Source organism: Sus scrofa, chromosome 14 (assembly GCF_054392235.1).
Source record: "Sus scrofa isolate SSC_HxYL_T2T_F1_AM1 chromosome 14, Sscrofa_HxYL_maternal_Yorkshire_Landrace_v2.0, whole genome shotgun sequence".
Classification (NCBI taxonomy): domain Eukaryota; kingdom Metazoa; phylum Chordata; class Mammalia; order Artiodactyla; family Suidae; genus Sus; species Sus scrofa.
In genome coordinates, this window is record NC_139396.1 from 62,114,502 (window position 1) to 62,132,811 (window position 18,310).

At 46.0% G+C, this 18,310-nt stretch overlaps 1 long non-coding RNA gene across 3 annotated transcripts in view; it reads right to left on the reverse strand.

Moving 5' to 3' along the window:
- Positions 1-473: 473 nt before the first annotated feature.
- The window catches only part of LOC146396609 (uncharacterized), a 31,588-nt gene continuing 13,751 nt past the window's right edge, over positions 474-18,310 (reverse strand). For all 3 annotated transcript variants that reach the window (XR_014826972.1, XR_014826971.1, XR_014826970.1), the window contains 2 exons: positions 18,050-18,126; positions 474-638 (listed from right to left, as the gene is read on the reverse strand). This is a non-coding gene — a long non-coding RNA (uncharacterized LOC146396609). The remainder of the gene's footprint in view (positions 639-18,049; positions 18,127-18,310) is intronic.

Below are 18,310 nucleotides of genomic sequence, written 5' to 3' on the forward strand. Positions count from 1 at the left end.
TGCCATAGGTGTGACCCTAAAAAAAAAAGAAAAAGAAGTGGGGGGAAGAGAAGACACATTTTCTTTTTCTCTCTTTCTCTCTCTCTTTTTTTTCTTTTTTTCTTTTTTTAGGGCCGCACTTGTAGCATATGGAAGCTCCCAGGCTAGGGGTCCATCAGAGCTGCAGCTCCCTGCCTACACCACAGCCACAGGAACTGCAACATGGGAGGATCCAAGCCGCATCTGAGACCTACACCACAGCTCACAGCAACGCCAGATCCTTAACCCACTGAGCAGGGCCAGGGATGGAACCCACATCCTCACGGACATTAGATGGATTCTTAACCCGCTGAGCCACAGTGGTAACTCTCAGAGAAGGCACATTTTTCTAAGCACCTGCTATTAGCCAGGCATCCTTCTGGGCCCTTCCAAATTTAAGATCTCAGAATCCCCTAACTTTTCTTTTTTTTTTTTTCTAAGAAAAAAAAGCAAGGAAAGTAAATTTCTTTTAATGAGAACTCAGAATTAAACTTCAGAGGGACCCAACGTCATACTTCCATTCAGGGACTTGATTCAAAAAATTTAGTTTGAACTGCTGTTACCAGGTGGCAGGACCACCTTCAAATGAATCTTCAATTTGGAAAATACTGCTTCACCACCTGTTGGGGATAAGTTGCAAATGGAATAATTCAGTATGGTTTGTAGCTATTTTGATGACCACCTTGCCTGCATACTTTCCCATAACCACTCTGCTGGTTGCTATAATCACCATATCCATAGTAGTTGTTGTAACCAGTGTAGTCATAGCCTCCATAACCACTGTAACCTTGGCTGTTATATGCATAGTTGCCATAGCCTTGATTCCAATAGTTACTATATCCCTGGTTCAGAATTCCCTAACTTTTCTTTTTTCTTTTTTGTCTTTTTGCCTTTTCTAGGGCTGCCTCCGTGGCATGTGGAAGTTCCCAGGCTAGGGGTCCAATTGGAGCTGTAGCCACTGGCCTACGCCACAGCCACAGCAACGTGGGATCTGAGCTGCGTCTGCGACCTACACCACAGCTCACGGGAACGTCGGATCCTTAACCCACTGAGCAAGGCCAGGGATCGAACCCACAACCTCATGGTCCCTAGTCAGATTAACCACTGCACCACAACGGGAACTCCAAGAATCCCCTAACTTTTCAATAAACTTTTAGTGAACACTGACTCTGTGTCAGGCCTTATCACTTATCTTTTTTTACAACATTCTTATGAACTATTATTTCCATTTGAGAGTTGAAGAGATGGAGGGTCAGAGAGGTTAAGGGACTTTCCCAGGTAAGTAACTCCAAAGACTGTGCTCATATCACCCTGCTGTATCCCCTCCCCAGCCATGGCCTTAAAAGACTCACTCAAGGAGTTCCCGTCGTGGCTCAGTGGTAATGAACCTGTCTAGTATCCATTAGGACTCGGGTTCGATCCCTGGCCTTGCTCAGTGGGTTACGGATCTGGCATTGTCGTGAGCTGTGGTGTAGGTCACAGACGAGGTTCAGATCTCGTGTTGCTGTGGCTGTGGTGTAGGCCAGAGGCTTATAGCTCTGATTTGACCCCTGGCCTGGGAACCTCCATATGCTGCGGGTACAGCCCTAAAATGACCCAAAATATGTATACATATGGGACTTCAAGGCCTCTACAAGGAGATAAAACTCAAAAAGCCTCCGGCTGAAAGAAGAACTACCAGACACTTATCATGCAACACATCTCACTGTAATCGCTGCAACATTCCTGAGGACCTCCCCACCCCAGCCACCTGGCTTACTGCTTCCTGCCCCCTACTAGGAAAGGTATATGGCCCACTCCTTACTCCGCCCCCATAGGGGCCTTATACACCGCCAACCAACCAATAAGTGTATCAGAAGACCCCATCCTTCCCCAACCAATCAGCAGGTCAGCAGGGGTATGGTGAGACCTCTCCTCCCACTCCTTTGCCTCTAGGATATAAAAACAGACTTGACCATGCTCCCAGGGTCGGCCCTCCCTGATTATCAGGAAGTCAGCCTGCAGTGTTAACAGTGTCTCTTGCCTCAATAAACTTCTCTTTTCTTCACCTTGCTTTGAATCTGGAAAATTCTTTTTCTACCTGCATGCATGGACACAAAAGGGATGAGTGGAGACTGTGTATAACTGGAAAAGTCACACTCTATCCCAAGAGGGTAGGTGCTACTCAGCTCTAACCAAATGTTGCCATGTGGGACTGGGGGTCAGCATGGCCAGATCCTTGGATTTTTTTTTTTTTTTTTAAATCTAAGGCATTCCCTTCATGGCTCAGCAGTTAATGAACCCAACTAGTATCCATGAGGACACGGGTTCAATCCCTGGCCTCACTCAGTGGGTTGCCGTGAGCTCAATGGGTATTGATGTGAGCTGTGGTGTGGGTGGCAGACATCGCTCAGATCTGGCATTGCTGTGGCTGTGGTGTAGGCTGGCAGCTACAGCTCCGATTTGACCCCTAGTCTGGGAACATCCGTATGCCATGGGTGCAGCCCTAAAAAGTAAAAAAATAAAAAAATCTGAAACTTTAATGTGAAATTTGCCAACAAAGGGTAACCACATGCTGCCTATATCAGGCTGACAATTTAGTTGCCTAGAAGATGCTCCACGATCGTTGGAAAATTCCATGTCTATGAACCAGCTGTGTTTTTTTTTTTTCTTTACAGCCACACTTGGGGCACATGGAAGTCCCCAGGCTAGGGGCTGAATGGAAGCTATAGCCGCCAGCCTACGCCACAGCCACAGAAACGCATCTTTGATGTACACCACAGCTCACAGCAACGCCAGCTCCTTAACCCATTGAGTGTGGCCAAGGATCAAACCCCCGTCTTCATAGATACCAATCGGGTTCATAACCCATTGAGCCACAACAGGAATTCCTTCAACCTAGCTGTTTTTGAGTCCCACACTGTGTTTAGCCCTCAAGATATCCCTCCATCTGGGCAGGGGAGGTTGGGGGCGAGGAGACACAAGTCATACACATCCAAAAGGAAAGACACGCTTAAGAAAAGACACATGTGTAAATGAACTATAATGGAAAAAATAAAAATCATTTAAAAAATTTTAAAAAAAAAGGAAAAGACACATGGTTATATCGCAGGACCACCTGAAGGTCTGAGCCCATCAGTAGCCAACCATGGAATCCCATCCTACGTAACTTAGGCAGAAAAGAATGCGTGGGAAGGATATCTAGAAGCTTAGAGAGGGAGTGAGTGAGATAGGATCTGAAAATAGGCAGGAACCCTGGGGAGCTGGATGGATGGAACTACCACTAAGGATCTGGCCACAAGCAGCCTGCACTGGATACTGGCGGCCACCTCATACTCCCCACCTATGTAACCTTCAGCCTATGCTTCCAGGGTTTCCATCCAATGTGGGGAAAGCAATGCAAAAAAAAAAAAAAAAAAAAAAAAAAAAAGAAAAAATCAGAAGTCCCTGTCATGGCTCAGTGGTTAACGAATCTGACTAGGAACCATGAGGTTGCGGGTTCAATCCCTGGCCTTGCTCAGTGGGTTAAGAATCCGGCTTTGCCGAGAGCTGTGGTGTAGGTCGAAGATGCGGCTTGGATCTGGCGTAGCTGTGGCTGTGGCATAGACTGGTGGCTACAGCTCCGACTGGACCCTTAGCCTGGGAACCTCCATATCCTGCAGGTGTGGCCCTAGAAAAGACAAAAAGACAAAAAATCAAATCAAATCAAATCATGGCTTCAGAAGAGATAATGCTCCAGCTCATAAATTAGGAGGTGGGCTCATGGATGATGTTTATTTTGTGATTATGTTTTATAACGTATTTAGGGGTTTTGTCCAAAGGTCACCTCTTCAGTGAAGATTTTTAAGGTTACAGTCTTTACAGTTATACCCCTTATCATTCACTCTGTGCTCCCTTGTACTTCTTTCCTAATTTAAATTTTCCTGGAATACTTACTACCATGTGAGAGATGAAAAGAGTATCAGTTTTTATTTGCATATTGTCTATCGATCTTTCTACAAGGTAAGCTCACAAAGGCAGCAATTAGATCTAAGTTCCTGCTGTACCCTCAGCATCTACAACGGGGACTGGTATCCAGCAGATCCTTCGTAAATGTTTCTGAGAGTTCCCTTGTGGCACAGCAAGTCAAAGATCCAGTGTTGTCACTGCAGTGGCTCGGGTCACCACTAAGGTGCGGGTTTGATCCCTGACCCGGGAACTTCCACATGCCACATGTGAGGCCAAAAAACAAAAAATAAATGTTTTTGGAATGAATATGTTATATGACATGTGTTGAATATTATATAATTAAATGTCTTTTAAAAATGAAAACACACACACACAAATGCCACCGGTGGAGACCTAAAAAGACAAAAGGCAAAAAAAAAAAAAAGAAAAGAAAACAGTTGGTGTTCCAGTCATGGCTCAGAAGAAACAAATCTAACTAGGAACCATGAGGTTGTGGGTTTGATCCCTGGCCTTGCTCAGTGGGTTAAGGATCTGGCATTGCCATGAGCTGTAGCTCCGACTGGACCCCTAGCCTGGGAACCTCCATATGCCTCAGGTGTGTCCCTAAAAATCAAAAAAAGTAAAAGAAAAGAAAACAGTTATTTGGGGTTGCTGTGCCCCAAACATGGGTTGAACACTGTGTATTGTAAGATCTCACTGAATCCCAACAAATCCTCATGATGCAGATGGTAAAACTGAGGTTCAGAGATGCCGGTCCCTTGTCGAAGTTCATAGCTAGGATGTGGTAGAAGCAGGATTTGAATTTAGCAAACACAAGCACCTGGAGTAATCCTGGACAAGCCTGGGCTCAAGAAGCAGTGAGATCCTGGGGGAGGGGAAATGCTCTCCTAAGAAGGGCTGTGTTTAAGAGCTGGAGTTGGCTGGGTGGGGCCTGGTTTTTGCCCTGGGGACTCAGAAGCCAGGAGGAAAAGGCAATGGCACGCAGACTGCTGAAATTTCAGGGCAGCCCAGGGCCTGCTGAGAAATGCTGAGAAGGCAGCTCAGAGCCTTGCAGCCTTACCTCTCCCAGTCCATCCAGAGACCCAGAGGCCCAGAGAGGGCAAGCCATTTGCAGAGGGACACACAGCCAATAAGCCATTGAGGAGCCCTCAAAATCTAAGACTTTCTGAGTCCCAGAGCAGCTCAGGCTGGGGTATCAGTGACGCTGCCAGGGCTGTCACCGTTGCTGCTGTTCTGCTTTTCTCCCATCAGTAGTTTGAGGGACACAGGCACTCGTGCTGGGCTGTCCCCTGCTCCTCTCTGTCCCCTTGAGTGACCCATCTTCAAAACACACCCCCAATTCAGCCATTTTCCTCCGTTGGGGTCTCCGTTGCCTTTCGGCACAATGTCCGCATGCCTTCAGTTTCTAGAACATGCCTTGCTCCTGTCTGCCTCTGGGCCTTCCACTCCACACCCCTCTCAGCTCATCCAGCACTTCCCCAGGAAAGTCCCTTTCTCTGACTCCCTAAACCAGATGGAGTTCCACTTCCCTAGGCTTGCGTAACTCCCCCTGCTTTCATCCACAGAGATGACAGCATTTTGTAATTTCATATCAGCCTCTCCCACCAAACTGTAACCTCGGGAGGGTGAGGAGAGCATCTATTTTCTTTACCACTGCCTGTGCCTGCTGCTTTATTTTTCTTGTTTATAAAATGAGGATGGTGGAGTTCCTGTCATGGCTCAGTGGTTAACAAATCTGACTAGGAACCATGAGGTTTCAGGTTCAATCCCTGGCCTTGCTCAGTGGGTTAAGGATCCGGCATTGCGGTGAGCTGTGGTGTAGGTTGCAGACGTGGTTTGAATCTGGTGTTGCTATGGCTGTGGTGTAGGCTGGTGGCTACAGCTCTGATTCGACCCCTAGCCTGGGAATCTCCATATGCTGCGGGTGTGGCCCTAGAAAAAGGAAAAAAAAAAAAAAAAAATGGGAATGGGAATGGGAACCACTATGAACTGAAGGTTTGTGGCTCCCCTCACCCCCATTCACTTGTTGAAGCCCTTACTGAAACCAAGCAGGACCCCATTTCTTGTGTTGAGGGAATAAGCCTCAGCCTCCAAGACCTTCCCAGAGTTCCAAAGAGCAGATTCAAACAGTTGCTGTTCAGGGAAGGGAGGGGATGCAGAGACAAGGGAGGAGCAGTCAAGCAACAGCAGTGCAGCCTTGGGGTAGGGACCTGGTTCCCCCTCAAGGAATACCCATAACAATATCTTTGAGCTCTTGGGTCTGCAGAACTCAAACCCCCCAACAATGTTAACGACTTGATGAAGGCTTCTTCCTTACAGAATGAAAGAGGACCACCAGAACCAGTCCTGGAGCCACTGAACACCAGCTTTGAAGAAGAATAAAAGCTTGCATCTACCCTGATCCTTATCTGTGGCCCTATTTTCTACTCCCGAACTATAAAACCACTTCCTAATCTCTCTCCCAAGGGAGGGAACAGTCTTTAAGGCATTAGCTTGCTATGGCTTCTGTTTATTTATTTATTGTAAATAAATTGACTACAGAAAATCTCTGGGTTTTAGGTAGTGGCTGTTTTTTTGTTTGTTTGTTTATTTCTTTGTTTTTGCTTTTTAGGGCCGCACCCGAAGCATATGGAAGGTCCCAGGCTAGGGGTCAAATCAGAGCTACAGCTGCTGGCCAACACCACAGCCACAGCAATGCAGGATCCAAGCTGCGTCCACCACAGCTCATGGCATCCTCACTGGATCCTTAATCCACTGAGCAGGGCCAAGGATCAAACCTGAATCCTCATGGAAACTGTTACCACTGAGCCATGACGGAACTCCCCTGCTGTGGCCTCCTTTGCCTGGCAAAGCAACACCCAAAACTTTTTCACCCAAAACTCTGTTTCTGTGTTTCTATTCAGCATCAGTGGAGAGAGGCCGAGTTTTGGCAACAAATTTTGGGGCCTCTTCCAGGGTTGACTCACGGGCAACCAGCCCAAGGCCCCTCGACTTGATGGATGTTTTGGCATGTAGTGAGCCCATCAACTGTTAAGACTGTCACACACCAGATGTAAGTATTTGCAGAATGAATAAACAAATCTGTTTTGCAGGTTTAAGTTTTTTTTTTTTTTTTTTTTGGTCTTTTAGGGCTTCACTCCTGGCATATAGAAATTCCCAGGCCTGGGGTCGAATCAGAGCTGCAGCTGCCAGCCTACACCACAGCCACAGCAGCACCAGATCCAAGCCGCGTCTGCTACTTACAACACAACTCACAGCAACACTGGATCCTTAACCCACTGAGCAAGGCCAGGGATTGAACTTGCATCCTCATGGATACTAGTTGGGTTTGTTAATACTGCGCCACAACACAACTCCCAGGTTTAAGTTCTTACATAACGGTTTTTGTTGGGAGGAGGGGAATCCTATCTTTTGGTGTCAAGAAAGGTGCTATAATCTGTACGTGTCTCCCCCAAATTCACATGTTGGAATCCTAACACCCAGGATGATGGTGATAGATTGGGCTTTTAGGATGTGATTAGGTCAAGGGAGCAGAGCCTTCATAAATGGGATTAGCACGCTTATTTTTTTTCTTCCTGCTTTATTAAGATATAATAGATACAGCACTGTGTAAGTTCAAGGTGTACAGTGCAATGATTTGACTTACATATATCATGAAATGATGACCATAATAAGTTTAGTTTTCTCATCTCATAGAGAAAAAACATTAAAGAAATAGAAAAACATTATTTTTTCCTTGTGACGAGAACTCTTAGGATTTTACTCTTAACATCCTTCATATATAACATACAACGGTGTTAGTTTTATATACATTTTTTTCTTTTTAGGGCCGCACTCATGGCATAGGGAAGTTCCCAGGCTAGGGGGTTGAATCAGAGCTGCAGCTGCCAGCCTACACCACAGCCACAGAAATGCTGGATCCAAGCCGCATCTGTGGCCTACATCTTGTGACTGTAGCTTGTGGCAATGCTGGATCCTTAACCCACTGAGAGAGGCCAGGGATGGAATGTGCATCCTCATGGATGCCAGTCAGGTTCATAACCTGTCAAGCCACAGTGGGCACTCCTTAGTTACATTTATTGTGTTGTACATTACATGCCTACCTATTTCTATGTATGTATAGCTCTTATAACTAAGGTTTATACCCTTTGACTGCCTTCATCCAGTTCCTCCTCCCCATCCCCACCTCTGAAAACCACAAATATGACCTATTTTTCTATTTGTTTTTGAAGTCTAATTGACCTCCAACATGTTTTCAAAATGATCACCATGGTAAGTCTGGTTACTATCCGTTGCCATATAAAGACATTATATAATTACTGACTCTACATAATAGTTTTCTCTCTCTCTCTCTCTCTCTTTCTCTCTCTCTCTCTCTCTCTCTCTCTCTCTCTCTCTCTCTCTCTCTCTCTCGTTTTTTTTTTTTTTTTTTTTTTTGCTTTTTTTTTTAGGGCTGCAACTGCATATGGAAGTTCCCAGACTAGGGGTCGAGGGGTCGAATCAGAGCTGCAGCTGCTGGCCTATGCCACAGTCACAGGAACCTGGAATCTGATCCCCGTCTGCCACCTACACCACAGCTCAGGCAACACCAGATCCTTAACCCACTGAGCGAGGCCAGGGATTGAACCTGCATCCTCATGGACACTAGTTGGGTTTGTTACCACTGAGCCATGATGGGAACTCCCAATGACAGTTTTCTTAAAGTGAACATACCTGCATTATTCAGGATATTCAGACACAGATGACCTCTTTACAAAGGGAATATACTACAAACAAAACAAAACAAAACAAAACAAAACAAAACCTGGCGTCATAAGTATGTGTCTCCAGCCCTTTTTTTTCCTGGAATGACTACCAGAGGGCTTCTTGAGCTCTTTCTCCTTCCAAAATATCCTTGGCCCCTGAGGTGACCACGGTGGGAAGAAAGAGCTGGTTGAGCTTTCTCCATGGGAGTAAACAAAGCTAATATAATCATAGGTGTAGCTGGGTGAGCAAAAAACAGGCTAGGGCAGGAAGAAGCAAGATGGAGTTCTTAGTGTCACTAGCCCTGGGCTGGAGTCTTGTTGACTTCTCTGAACCTTAGTTTCCTCATCCAGAAAGTGGAGATAATCCTATCAAGCATAAAGGGTGGTTGGGAGGACCAAATAGAAGTATTTCATAAAATGTCAGCTGCTGCTATTGAATCACTAGTTGTCATGGACCTACTTGACATGGGGCATCTAGCTGTAGGGATAGTGCAATGACCCCACCTGCCAGACTTGCCTAATTCAGCCCACCATTGTTGGCTGTTTAACACTTAGAATTTGGATGCATTTGGACTGGACATAGATTATTTTGGCCATAGTCTCTGCCATTTCCAATTTCATATGCTTATCTCACTTTGCTTCATTGATTCCACCTGTATGGCCCCAAACACCTCTGAGTTTGCAACTTCTGGTCTAAATAGAGATTTCTTGAATTCCCCTTGTGGCTCAGTGTGTTAAGAACCCAACTAGTAACCGTGAAGATTCGGGTTTGATCCCTGGCCTCACTCAGTGTGTTAAGGATCCAGCAAAGCCGCAGATGCGGCCAGGATCCTGCATTGCTGTGGCTCTGGCTTAGGCCGGCAGCTGCAGCTCTGATTGACCCCTAGCCTGGGAACCTCCATATGTCGAAGGTTCGGCCATAAAAAAAGATAGATAGATAGATAGATAGATAGATAGATAGATAGATAGATAGATAGATAGATAGGCAGGCAGACAGACAGGGAGATAGAGAGAGAGTTCTGCCAGTCAGATGATACCTGGAATGCTGATTTAATAATCCCTCTAACTGCTATTTACTGAGCCGGGCACCAAGCTACTGTATGTGTAATATATGTACACCAAATATACCCAAGGCTTCTGGTGGCCTTGTCTCTGCATGGTGACTTATTTGTCAGGAAAATGTAATTGGAAGTAATTAGTCTTTTCCCACACTCTCAAAAAAGGCAAGGGGGTGAGTACAACAAAAGCTTTGTTGCAGTATAATTGACACACAATAAACCACACATATTTAAAGTATATAATTTGACAGGTTTTCACATAAGTATACACCTGTGAAGCCATCATCACAATCAAGATAATGAATATACCTGTAACCTCCCACAGTTCCACCCCACGCTTTATAATTCTTTCTTCCTGACTCTCCTGCCCTCCCTCCTAACCCGATAACCACTAGTATGCCTTCTACCACAGGAGAAGAGCCTGCATTTTTAACCAAGTGAAATCACACAGTAAGTTCTCATTTTTTCCCACCTTCTTTCACTCAGCATAATTATTCTGAGGTTCATTCATGAAGTTGTGTGTATGATTAACTCACGCCGCCTTGTTGCCAAGTCCCATTCAACTGCATGGATGGAATAACATTTTGTTTATCCATTCACTGGTTGCTAGTCATTGGCTTGCTTGCAGTTTGGGGTTATTGCAAATAAAGCTGCTAAGAAATGTGTGGCACACATTTATTTCTGGACTTAGGCTTCCATGTCCCATGGGTGAATATCTAGAAGTGGAACAGCTAGTTCATATGATAGGTATATGTTTAACATTTTAAGAAACTACATTTTTTGGCATATTTTCCAAAGTATTTCTACCACTTTATATTTTGGGGGCGGGGGGGCAAATTCATGGGATATGGAAGTCCCCAGGCTAGGGGTCAAATCAGAGCTGCAGCTCTTGGTCTACACCACAGCCACAGCAAGGCAGGATCCAAGGTGTGTCTTCAACCTACACCACAGCTCACAGCAACACTGGATCCTTAACCCACAGAGCAAGGCCAGGGATTGAACCTGCATCTTCATGGTTCATTACTGCTGAGCCACGGTGGGAACTCCCAGAATATACCATTTTTCTTTTCTTTTTGTTTTGTCTTTTTAGGGCCGTACCTGCAGCACATGGAAGTTCCCAGGAAAGGGGTTGAATCAGAGCTGCACCTGCTGGCCTACACCAGAGCCACAGCAATGCAGGATCCAAGCTGCATCTGTGACCTACACCACACCTTGGGCAATGTCAGATCCTTAACCCACTAAGCGAGGCCAAGGATCGAAACTGCATCCTCATAGATCCTAGTCCATTCATTAACCACTGAGCCATGAAGGGAACTCTGCAAAATATATCATTTTTTAAATACTCCCCTCCTCTAGATGATAAAAATACTTTCCATATTAATCATGTAACAATCGATGATTGGAGTTCCTATGGTGGCTCAGTGGTAATGAACCTGGCTAGTATCCATGAGGATGCAGGTTCCATCCCTGGCCTCGCTCAGTGGGTTAAGGATCCAGCATTACTGTGAGCTATGGAATAGGTTGCCAATGCATCTCAGATCCTGCATTGCTATGGCTGTGCTGTAGGCCGAGAGCTGTAGCTAGCCTGGGAACTTCCATAGCTGCAGGTGCAGCCCTAAAAAAAGACAAAAAAAAAAAAAGACAATCAATGATCATCATCATTTCCTTGATTCATTCTTCCCTTTTAAAACCATTAACAATTTGGAAGTAGAAATACATTTCAATTTTAAAGACATTCAAATTCAATAAAATATTTCCTGCATGAACTACAATTAGCACTGATGGAGCAGAAGTATGACACCTTGCCACTTACATGCTGTTTCACTGTTTTAAATAATAAACACAAATAAAAACTGTAAGTAGATGTGCAGAATGACAGAAATGAAGTAGGCTAAGTTCTGTTTCTTCGTCTTTACAATTACCAAACTATTTTTTATTTTATTTTTTTAGTTTTCATTTTTTTTGCTGAGAAGCTCTGTGCATGCGTTGGGATGTGCCTTCAACACTCAGGAAAGGTGGTTTATTTTTTTATTTATATTTATTTATTTATTTGTCTTTTTATCTTTTCTAGGGCTGCTGCCCTGGCATATGGAGATTCCCAGGCTAGGGGTCTAATTGGAGCTGTAGCCGTCAACCTATGCCAGAGCCACAGCAATGCAGGATCTGAACCGAATCTGCGACCTATAGCACAGCTCGTGGCAATGCTGGATTCTTAACCCACTGAGCGGGGCCAGGGATTGAACCCTCAACCTCATGGTTCCTAGTTGGATTCGTTAACCGCTGAGCCACGATGGGAACTCCTGAATTATTTTTTAATCCACTGCTTAAATAAGAAATACGTAGTACCATAGGGGCTGGAATCATAAACTGTGCCCATTACTTTCACATTATCATAAACTTATTTTGAAACCGAGAGAGTTGAGACCAGCTGTGTCAGGGACCAGCTGTATAACTGGGAATTCTCTGAATTAACTTCCTACATGGAGACTACTATGCTTATTAAAAGAGGAATTATGAAAAAGTGCTAATTAAATAAATAAATAAACAAAAAGTGCTAATTTTTGGAGTTCCCACTGTGGTCCAATGGGATCAACAGCATCTCTGAAGCACCAGAAGCAGATTGGATCCCGGCCAGGCACAGCAGGTTAAAGGATCTAGTGTTGCCACAGCTTCAGCATAGGTCACAACTGAAGCTTGGATCTGATCCCTGGCCCAGGAGCTCCATGTACTGCTGGGCAGCCAAAAAAGAAAAAAAGAAAAAAAAGCATTAGTTTTTGTTTGTTCGTTTTGCCTTTAGGGCTGCACCTGCGGCACATGGAAGTTCTCAGGCTAGGGGGGTTGAATCAGAGCAGCAGCTGCCTGCCTATGTACACCACAGCAACCCGGGATCCAAGCAGTGTCTGTGACCTGTGCTATAGTTTGCCGCAACACCAGATCTTTAACATAGTGAAGGAGGCCAGGGATCGAACTCACATCCTCATGGTTACTAGTGGGGTTCTTAACCCACTGAGCCACAACAGGAATTCTGCTAGTTTTTCATTTATAATATTTGTGTTATATTTTATTTATTTATTTATTTTGCTTTTTAGGGCCGAACCCAAGGCATGTGGAAGTTCCCAGACTAGGGGTCGAATCAGAGCTACAGGGGCTGGCCTACACCGCAGCAACGCAGGATCCGAGCCACGTCTGCGACCTATACCACATCTCATGGCAATGCCAGATCCTTAACCCATTGAGCAAGGGCAGGGATCAAACCCGCATCCTCATGGATACTAGTCGGGTTCGTTTCCGCTGGCCACAATGGGAACTCCCTGACTTACAATATTATATTAGTTTCAGGTGTACTACATAGTAATTCACTTTTTTTTCTTTTCTTTTTTTGGCTGCCCTGCAGCATATGAAGTTCACCGGCCAAGGATCAGATCTAAGCCACAGCTGTGACCTATGCTGCAGCTGTGGCAACCCCAGATCCTTAACAGTGCCTGACCAGGGATTGAACCTGTGCTCCAGGGCTCCCAAAACACCACAGATCCCATTGCACCACATCAGAACTCCAGTGATTCACTATTTTTATAGATTATACTCCATTTAAAATTATTACAAAATAATGGCTATATTTATTTCCCTGCGTTGTACAATATATCCTTATGTATTTTATACATGGATGTTTATCTCTTAATCTCATACCCCTATCTTGCCCTCCCCCTTCCCTTGCTCCATTGGTAACCACTGGCTGGTTCTTTACTAACTACAGTTATTCTCCTGTCATTCCTGGTATTAAAGCAACAGCAACTATAGTGAGTCTTTTTTTTTTTTTTCTTTTTTTGGTCTTTTTGCCATTTCTTGGGCCGCTCCCACAGCATATGGAGGTTCCCAGGCTAGGGGTCGAATCGGAGCCATAGCCGAGTCTGCAACCTCCACCACAGCTCAGGGCAATGCTGGATCCTTAACCCACTGTGCGAGGCCAGAGATCAAACCCGCACCCTCATGGTTCCTAGTCAGATTCATTTACCACTGAGCCACGACGGAAACTCCTATAGTGAGTCTTTAGAACTCAGACTAACTGGGGGAAGAATATTTTGCTGCTGCCATTGTTTAGAATTGCTAGGCCTTTTGATAATAAAAACTCGGAGTTCCCGTCGTGGCACAGTGGTTAACGAATCTGACTAGGAACAATGAGGTTTCAGGTTCGATCCCTGGCCTGGCTCAGTGGGTTAAGGATCCAGCGTTGTCATGAGCTGTGGTGTAGGTCGCAGATGCTGTTCGGATCCCGCGTTGTTGTGGCTGTGGCATAGGCCGGCAGCTACAGCTCTGATTAGACCCCTAGCGTGGGAACCTCCATATGCTGCAGAGGCAGCCCAAGAAATGGCAAAAAGACAAAAAAAGAAAAAAAAAGATAATAAAAACTGCTATTACACTTTGACAAGCAAGGACTTTTAGCCTGTTTTATTATTGTTCTAAAATTCTCAACACAAAGTGTTCCTTTTTGTTTCCAACCATTTATTACATGGACAAGAGATTGGATGTCTCAAGAAGGTAGAACCCGGATGGGTGGCCATGTGTACCTGGGTAGCAGTGACTTCTCTGAACCCCAATTCCTCATTGCTACAATGAGAAACTATCATCTCTTCTAAAAGATAACTGTGAGGTCAAATAACATAATATGTTTTTTGTATTTTGTTTTTCTTGTCCACTGGGCTCACCTTTTCCTCTGGGGTGGCAGAGTGGTTAAGGAGGTGACTTCAGTCTTAACTGTCTCCTGACTGTAGGTGGGGACTCCTGGGTCCACTGCAGGAGCGGCAGTGCCCACCAAAGTGGGCATTTTCCCCTCTCCCACCTTCACACAGCCTTGCCTACCTTCCTTCAAAGTCATCCTCACGCCTGGACCTTGAAAGCAGTTTAAGAAGACCTTTACTTAAGGCATGCATCAGAATCCCTCAAGAGCTTGTGAAAATTCAGCCCTCTGGGTGCCGCTCCTAGAGTTTGTGATTCAGCAGGTGTGAGATTGGGCTGAAGGACTGGCATTTCTTTTTTCTTTCTTTGTCTTTTTGTCTTTTCTATGGCCGCTTCGGCGGCACATGGAGGTTCCCAGGCTAGGGGTCTCATCGGAGTTGTAGCTGCCGGCCTACACCACAGCCACAGCCACACCAGATCTGAGCCACATCTGCGACCTACACCACAGCTCACGGCAACGCAGGATCCCCAACCCACTGGGAGAGGCCAGGGATCGAACCTGCCACCTCATGATTCCTTGTCAGATTCATTAACCACTGAGCCACTATGGGAACTGCAAGAACTGGCATTTCTAATGGGTTCCCAGGTGAGACAGATGCTGCCCGGCAGATAACCACCGGCCTAACTCAGTCAGGGTTATTCCTTCTTGCTTTGCCAGTAATTAATTCAAAGTCGGGCCTGAGCATGTGAACCAATGAGGTGCAAGGAGGGGGGTGGTCTAGGCTAATGATGATGTGAGCAGCTCCTCACCGCCCCCTTCAACGGAGATGCCTCAGTGAGTAGTGGCACCCACTTCATGACCATGAAGGGAGGTGCCCCTCAGGGAAGCTGATGCTGTGGACTGCAGAGAGGACCCGGGATCCTAATGATATATATATTTTGTCTTTTTAGGGCCGCACTCACCACATATGGAGGTTCCCAGGCTAGAGGATGAATCAGAGCTGTAGCTGCCAGCCTACACCACAGACACGGCAGCACAGGATCCAAACCACCAGTCTGTGACCTACACCTCAGGTCACGGCCATGCCAGATCCTTTAACCCACTGATCGAGGGCAGGGATCCAACCTGCGTCCTCATGGATGCTAGTCAGATTTGTTTCCACTGAGCCACGAGGGGAACCCCTGGATCCTAATGATCCTAATGCCAACTTTGAGATGCTGATGGTTATAATGAGGATGATGATTGGAATCCAGGAACAATTTTTCTGAAGTCATATTATTCCTGACCCAAGACTTCCACGTGAGGGGTGGGGATGGTGGCAGGGGTGGTAGTCATGCTCCATTGTAATACAGGGCTTCCTAGCTCTGGTTTTGTATAATGGTGGCAGGATTCATATCCAGGTAAAAAGGTTTAGGAGAGGCCTTCTGGCCTTTGGTCTACATGGTTACCCTGATGTGCCTTCTGATCAAGCCTGTGGGGTCCCTGAAGGCTGGCAAGACCAATATTTCTGTGCCACGTTTTGGCACAGGGGTCTTTGTTCAGGTCGGCTACTCATAGTTCAGGTCCAGTCTCCTCAGATGCTCAGGAACCCCAAAGCTGTCTCCAGTCCTGGGGCATCATCGCCCACTGCTTCAGCCTCTAACCCATCACCCCTCCTGTGCACTCTCCTTTCAGAAAGTCTTTAAATAGTGTCAGCTTCTCTTCTCCGTGGATGGGCATGACCCTGGGGTTGCATGAAAATGCCAGCCCTGCGATGCTCCCTTCCTCTCTGATCCGCCCACTTCCACCTCCGACTTTTCCCCGACTCATGAAACATCAGCCTTCTCTGTAAAAATGTCAAAGTCCTGGTCGAAGCCCCTTTTTGTAAATTGCTAAGTACACAGTTCCCGCAGTCTGCTGACTGTCAAAAGGCTTTCTTCTCCGAGGTTCTGCTGACTCGCAGAGGGGGACAGGGGGACTTTGGTCTCATCATTTGTTGACTCCTCTGGGGCAGGAGTCAGGAGGATGGGGTTAGCTGGAACAGTGGGGATGTCCATGCCATGCAGTGGCTGGTTTTCTCCGGTTGTGTTTAAAATCAAACCATAGAGATGAATTTGCTTTTGAAAACAGCCCTTCCCCCATCTTCTGCCTGAGAAACTTATATTCCTCCTGGTTATGATTTTGATTTAATTTCATGAGAACCAGTAATCCTGACCTTATTATGCTGAGGGAATATTACCCCTCCCTCCCTGCTGGGTCACATTACAAAGACTTCTCACATCAATGGCTCACAGTGAAGGGGTGTGTGTGTGTGTGTGTGTGTGTGTGTGTGTGTGTGTGTTCCTGGCTAAAAGAGGACAGTCTTGTTTGACAGGCCACATTTATTAAGTGCTCAGCGCTGTGTCTGGCACAAAGTGCTCAATAAATCGAGATGCAATTACTATCATTTGTAGCTAGTTACACACCTAATAAACATTCTTCCCATTTTTTTCTTTTTTCTTTTCTTTTTCTTTTTGTCTTTTTAGGGCTGCACCCTTAGCACATGGAGGTTCCCAGGCTAGGGGGTTGAATCGGAGCTGCAGCTGCCAGCCTACACCACAGCCACAGCAACAGGGGATCTGAACCGTGCCTTTGCATCTTTGACCCACACCACAGCTCGGGCAACGCTGGATCCTTTAACCAACCCAGCAAGGCCAGGGATCGAACCCGCATCCTCATGGATACTAGTCAGATTCTTAACCTGCTGAGTCACAAGGGGAATGCCCCCATTTTTTCTTTACTGGAAGAATCCTGCTCTCGTTGCCTAGAATAAAGGCATTTCCCAGCCTCTCCCGAACCTAGGTGCAGCTGTGTGGCTGCATTTTTTTTTTTTTTTTTAATGAACGGTGGGCAGAAGTATCACATGAGACTTTTAGAAGCCACAGCCTCTTATTCAGTTCTTTCGGGAGGTGGGGGGCTGTGCTGTGGCATATGGAAACTCCCAGGCTAGCGGACAATCTATGCTACAGCTGCTGGCCTACACCTCAGCCACAGCAACGAGGGATCCGAGCCACATCTGCGACCTACACCACAGCTCCCGGCAATATCAGATCCTTAACCCACTGAGGGAGGCCAGGGATCGAACCCACGTCCGTATGGATACTAGTCAGATTTGTTTCCACTGCGCCGCAGTAGGAACTCCCCTCTCATTCAGTTCTGACCCTAACCTCCTGGGGTTCTCGTAGACCCAACAGGTTAGGGGTTTAGTCTCACAAGGCTGCCCCCACCTCAGATGCCAGTCATGTATTCAGTTCCCAGTGCGCCAAGCTTCTATGGCTACAGATCAGGGGCTCCCCTGACCCCATCCTCATGCTTTGCTGTAACAGCTCACAGAACTCAAGGAAACACGTTACCATGACCCATTTATCATAAAGGATACAAACGACCACCCAGAGGGCAAGGTACATAAGAAGCTGGGGTGTACCACCATCCAGATGCTGGAATACATTCCCAAGTGCCACCAATGCCAACCCTTTTATTTAGGGTTTTCCTGGAGATTTCATTACGTAGGCATAACTGATTAAATTATCGGCAATGGGTGATGAACTCAATCGGTGACCCCTCTACTCTCCCCAGAAGTGGGCTGGGCTGGGGCTGAAATTTCTTACCCTCTAATCATGCTGGCCTTTCCAGTTCAGGTGATGACTCCCCACTGCAGCCCCCAGTCATCCGTCATTTTCTTAACCTAGAGAAAGACACCCTTAATCACTCTGGAGATTCAAAGATTTTAGAGAAGCTCTATGTCAGGAATGGGGACTAGGATCAAACAGTGTAACAAAGATGCTCTTAATTTCCCATCACTCAGTTTTACAAGGATTTAGGAACTCTGGGCCAGGAACTAAGGATGAAGACCAAATACCTATTTCTTT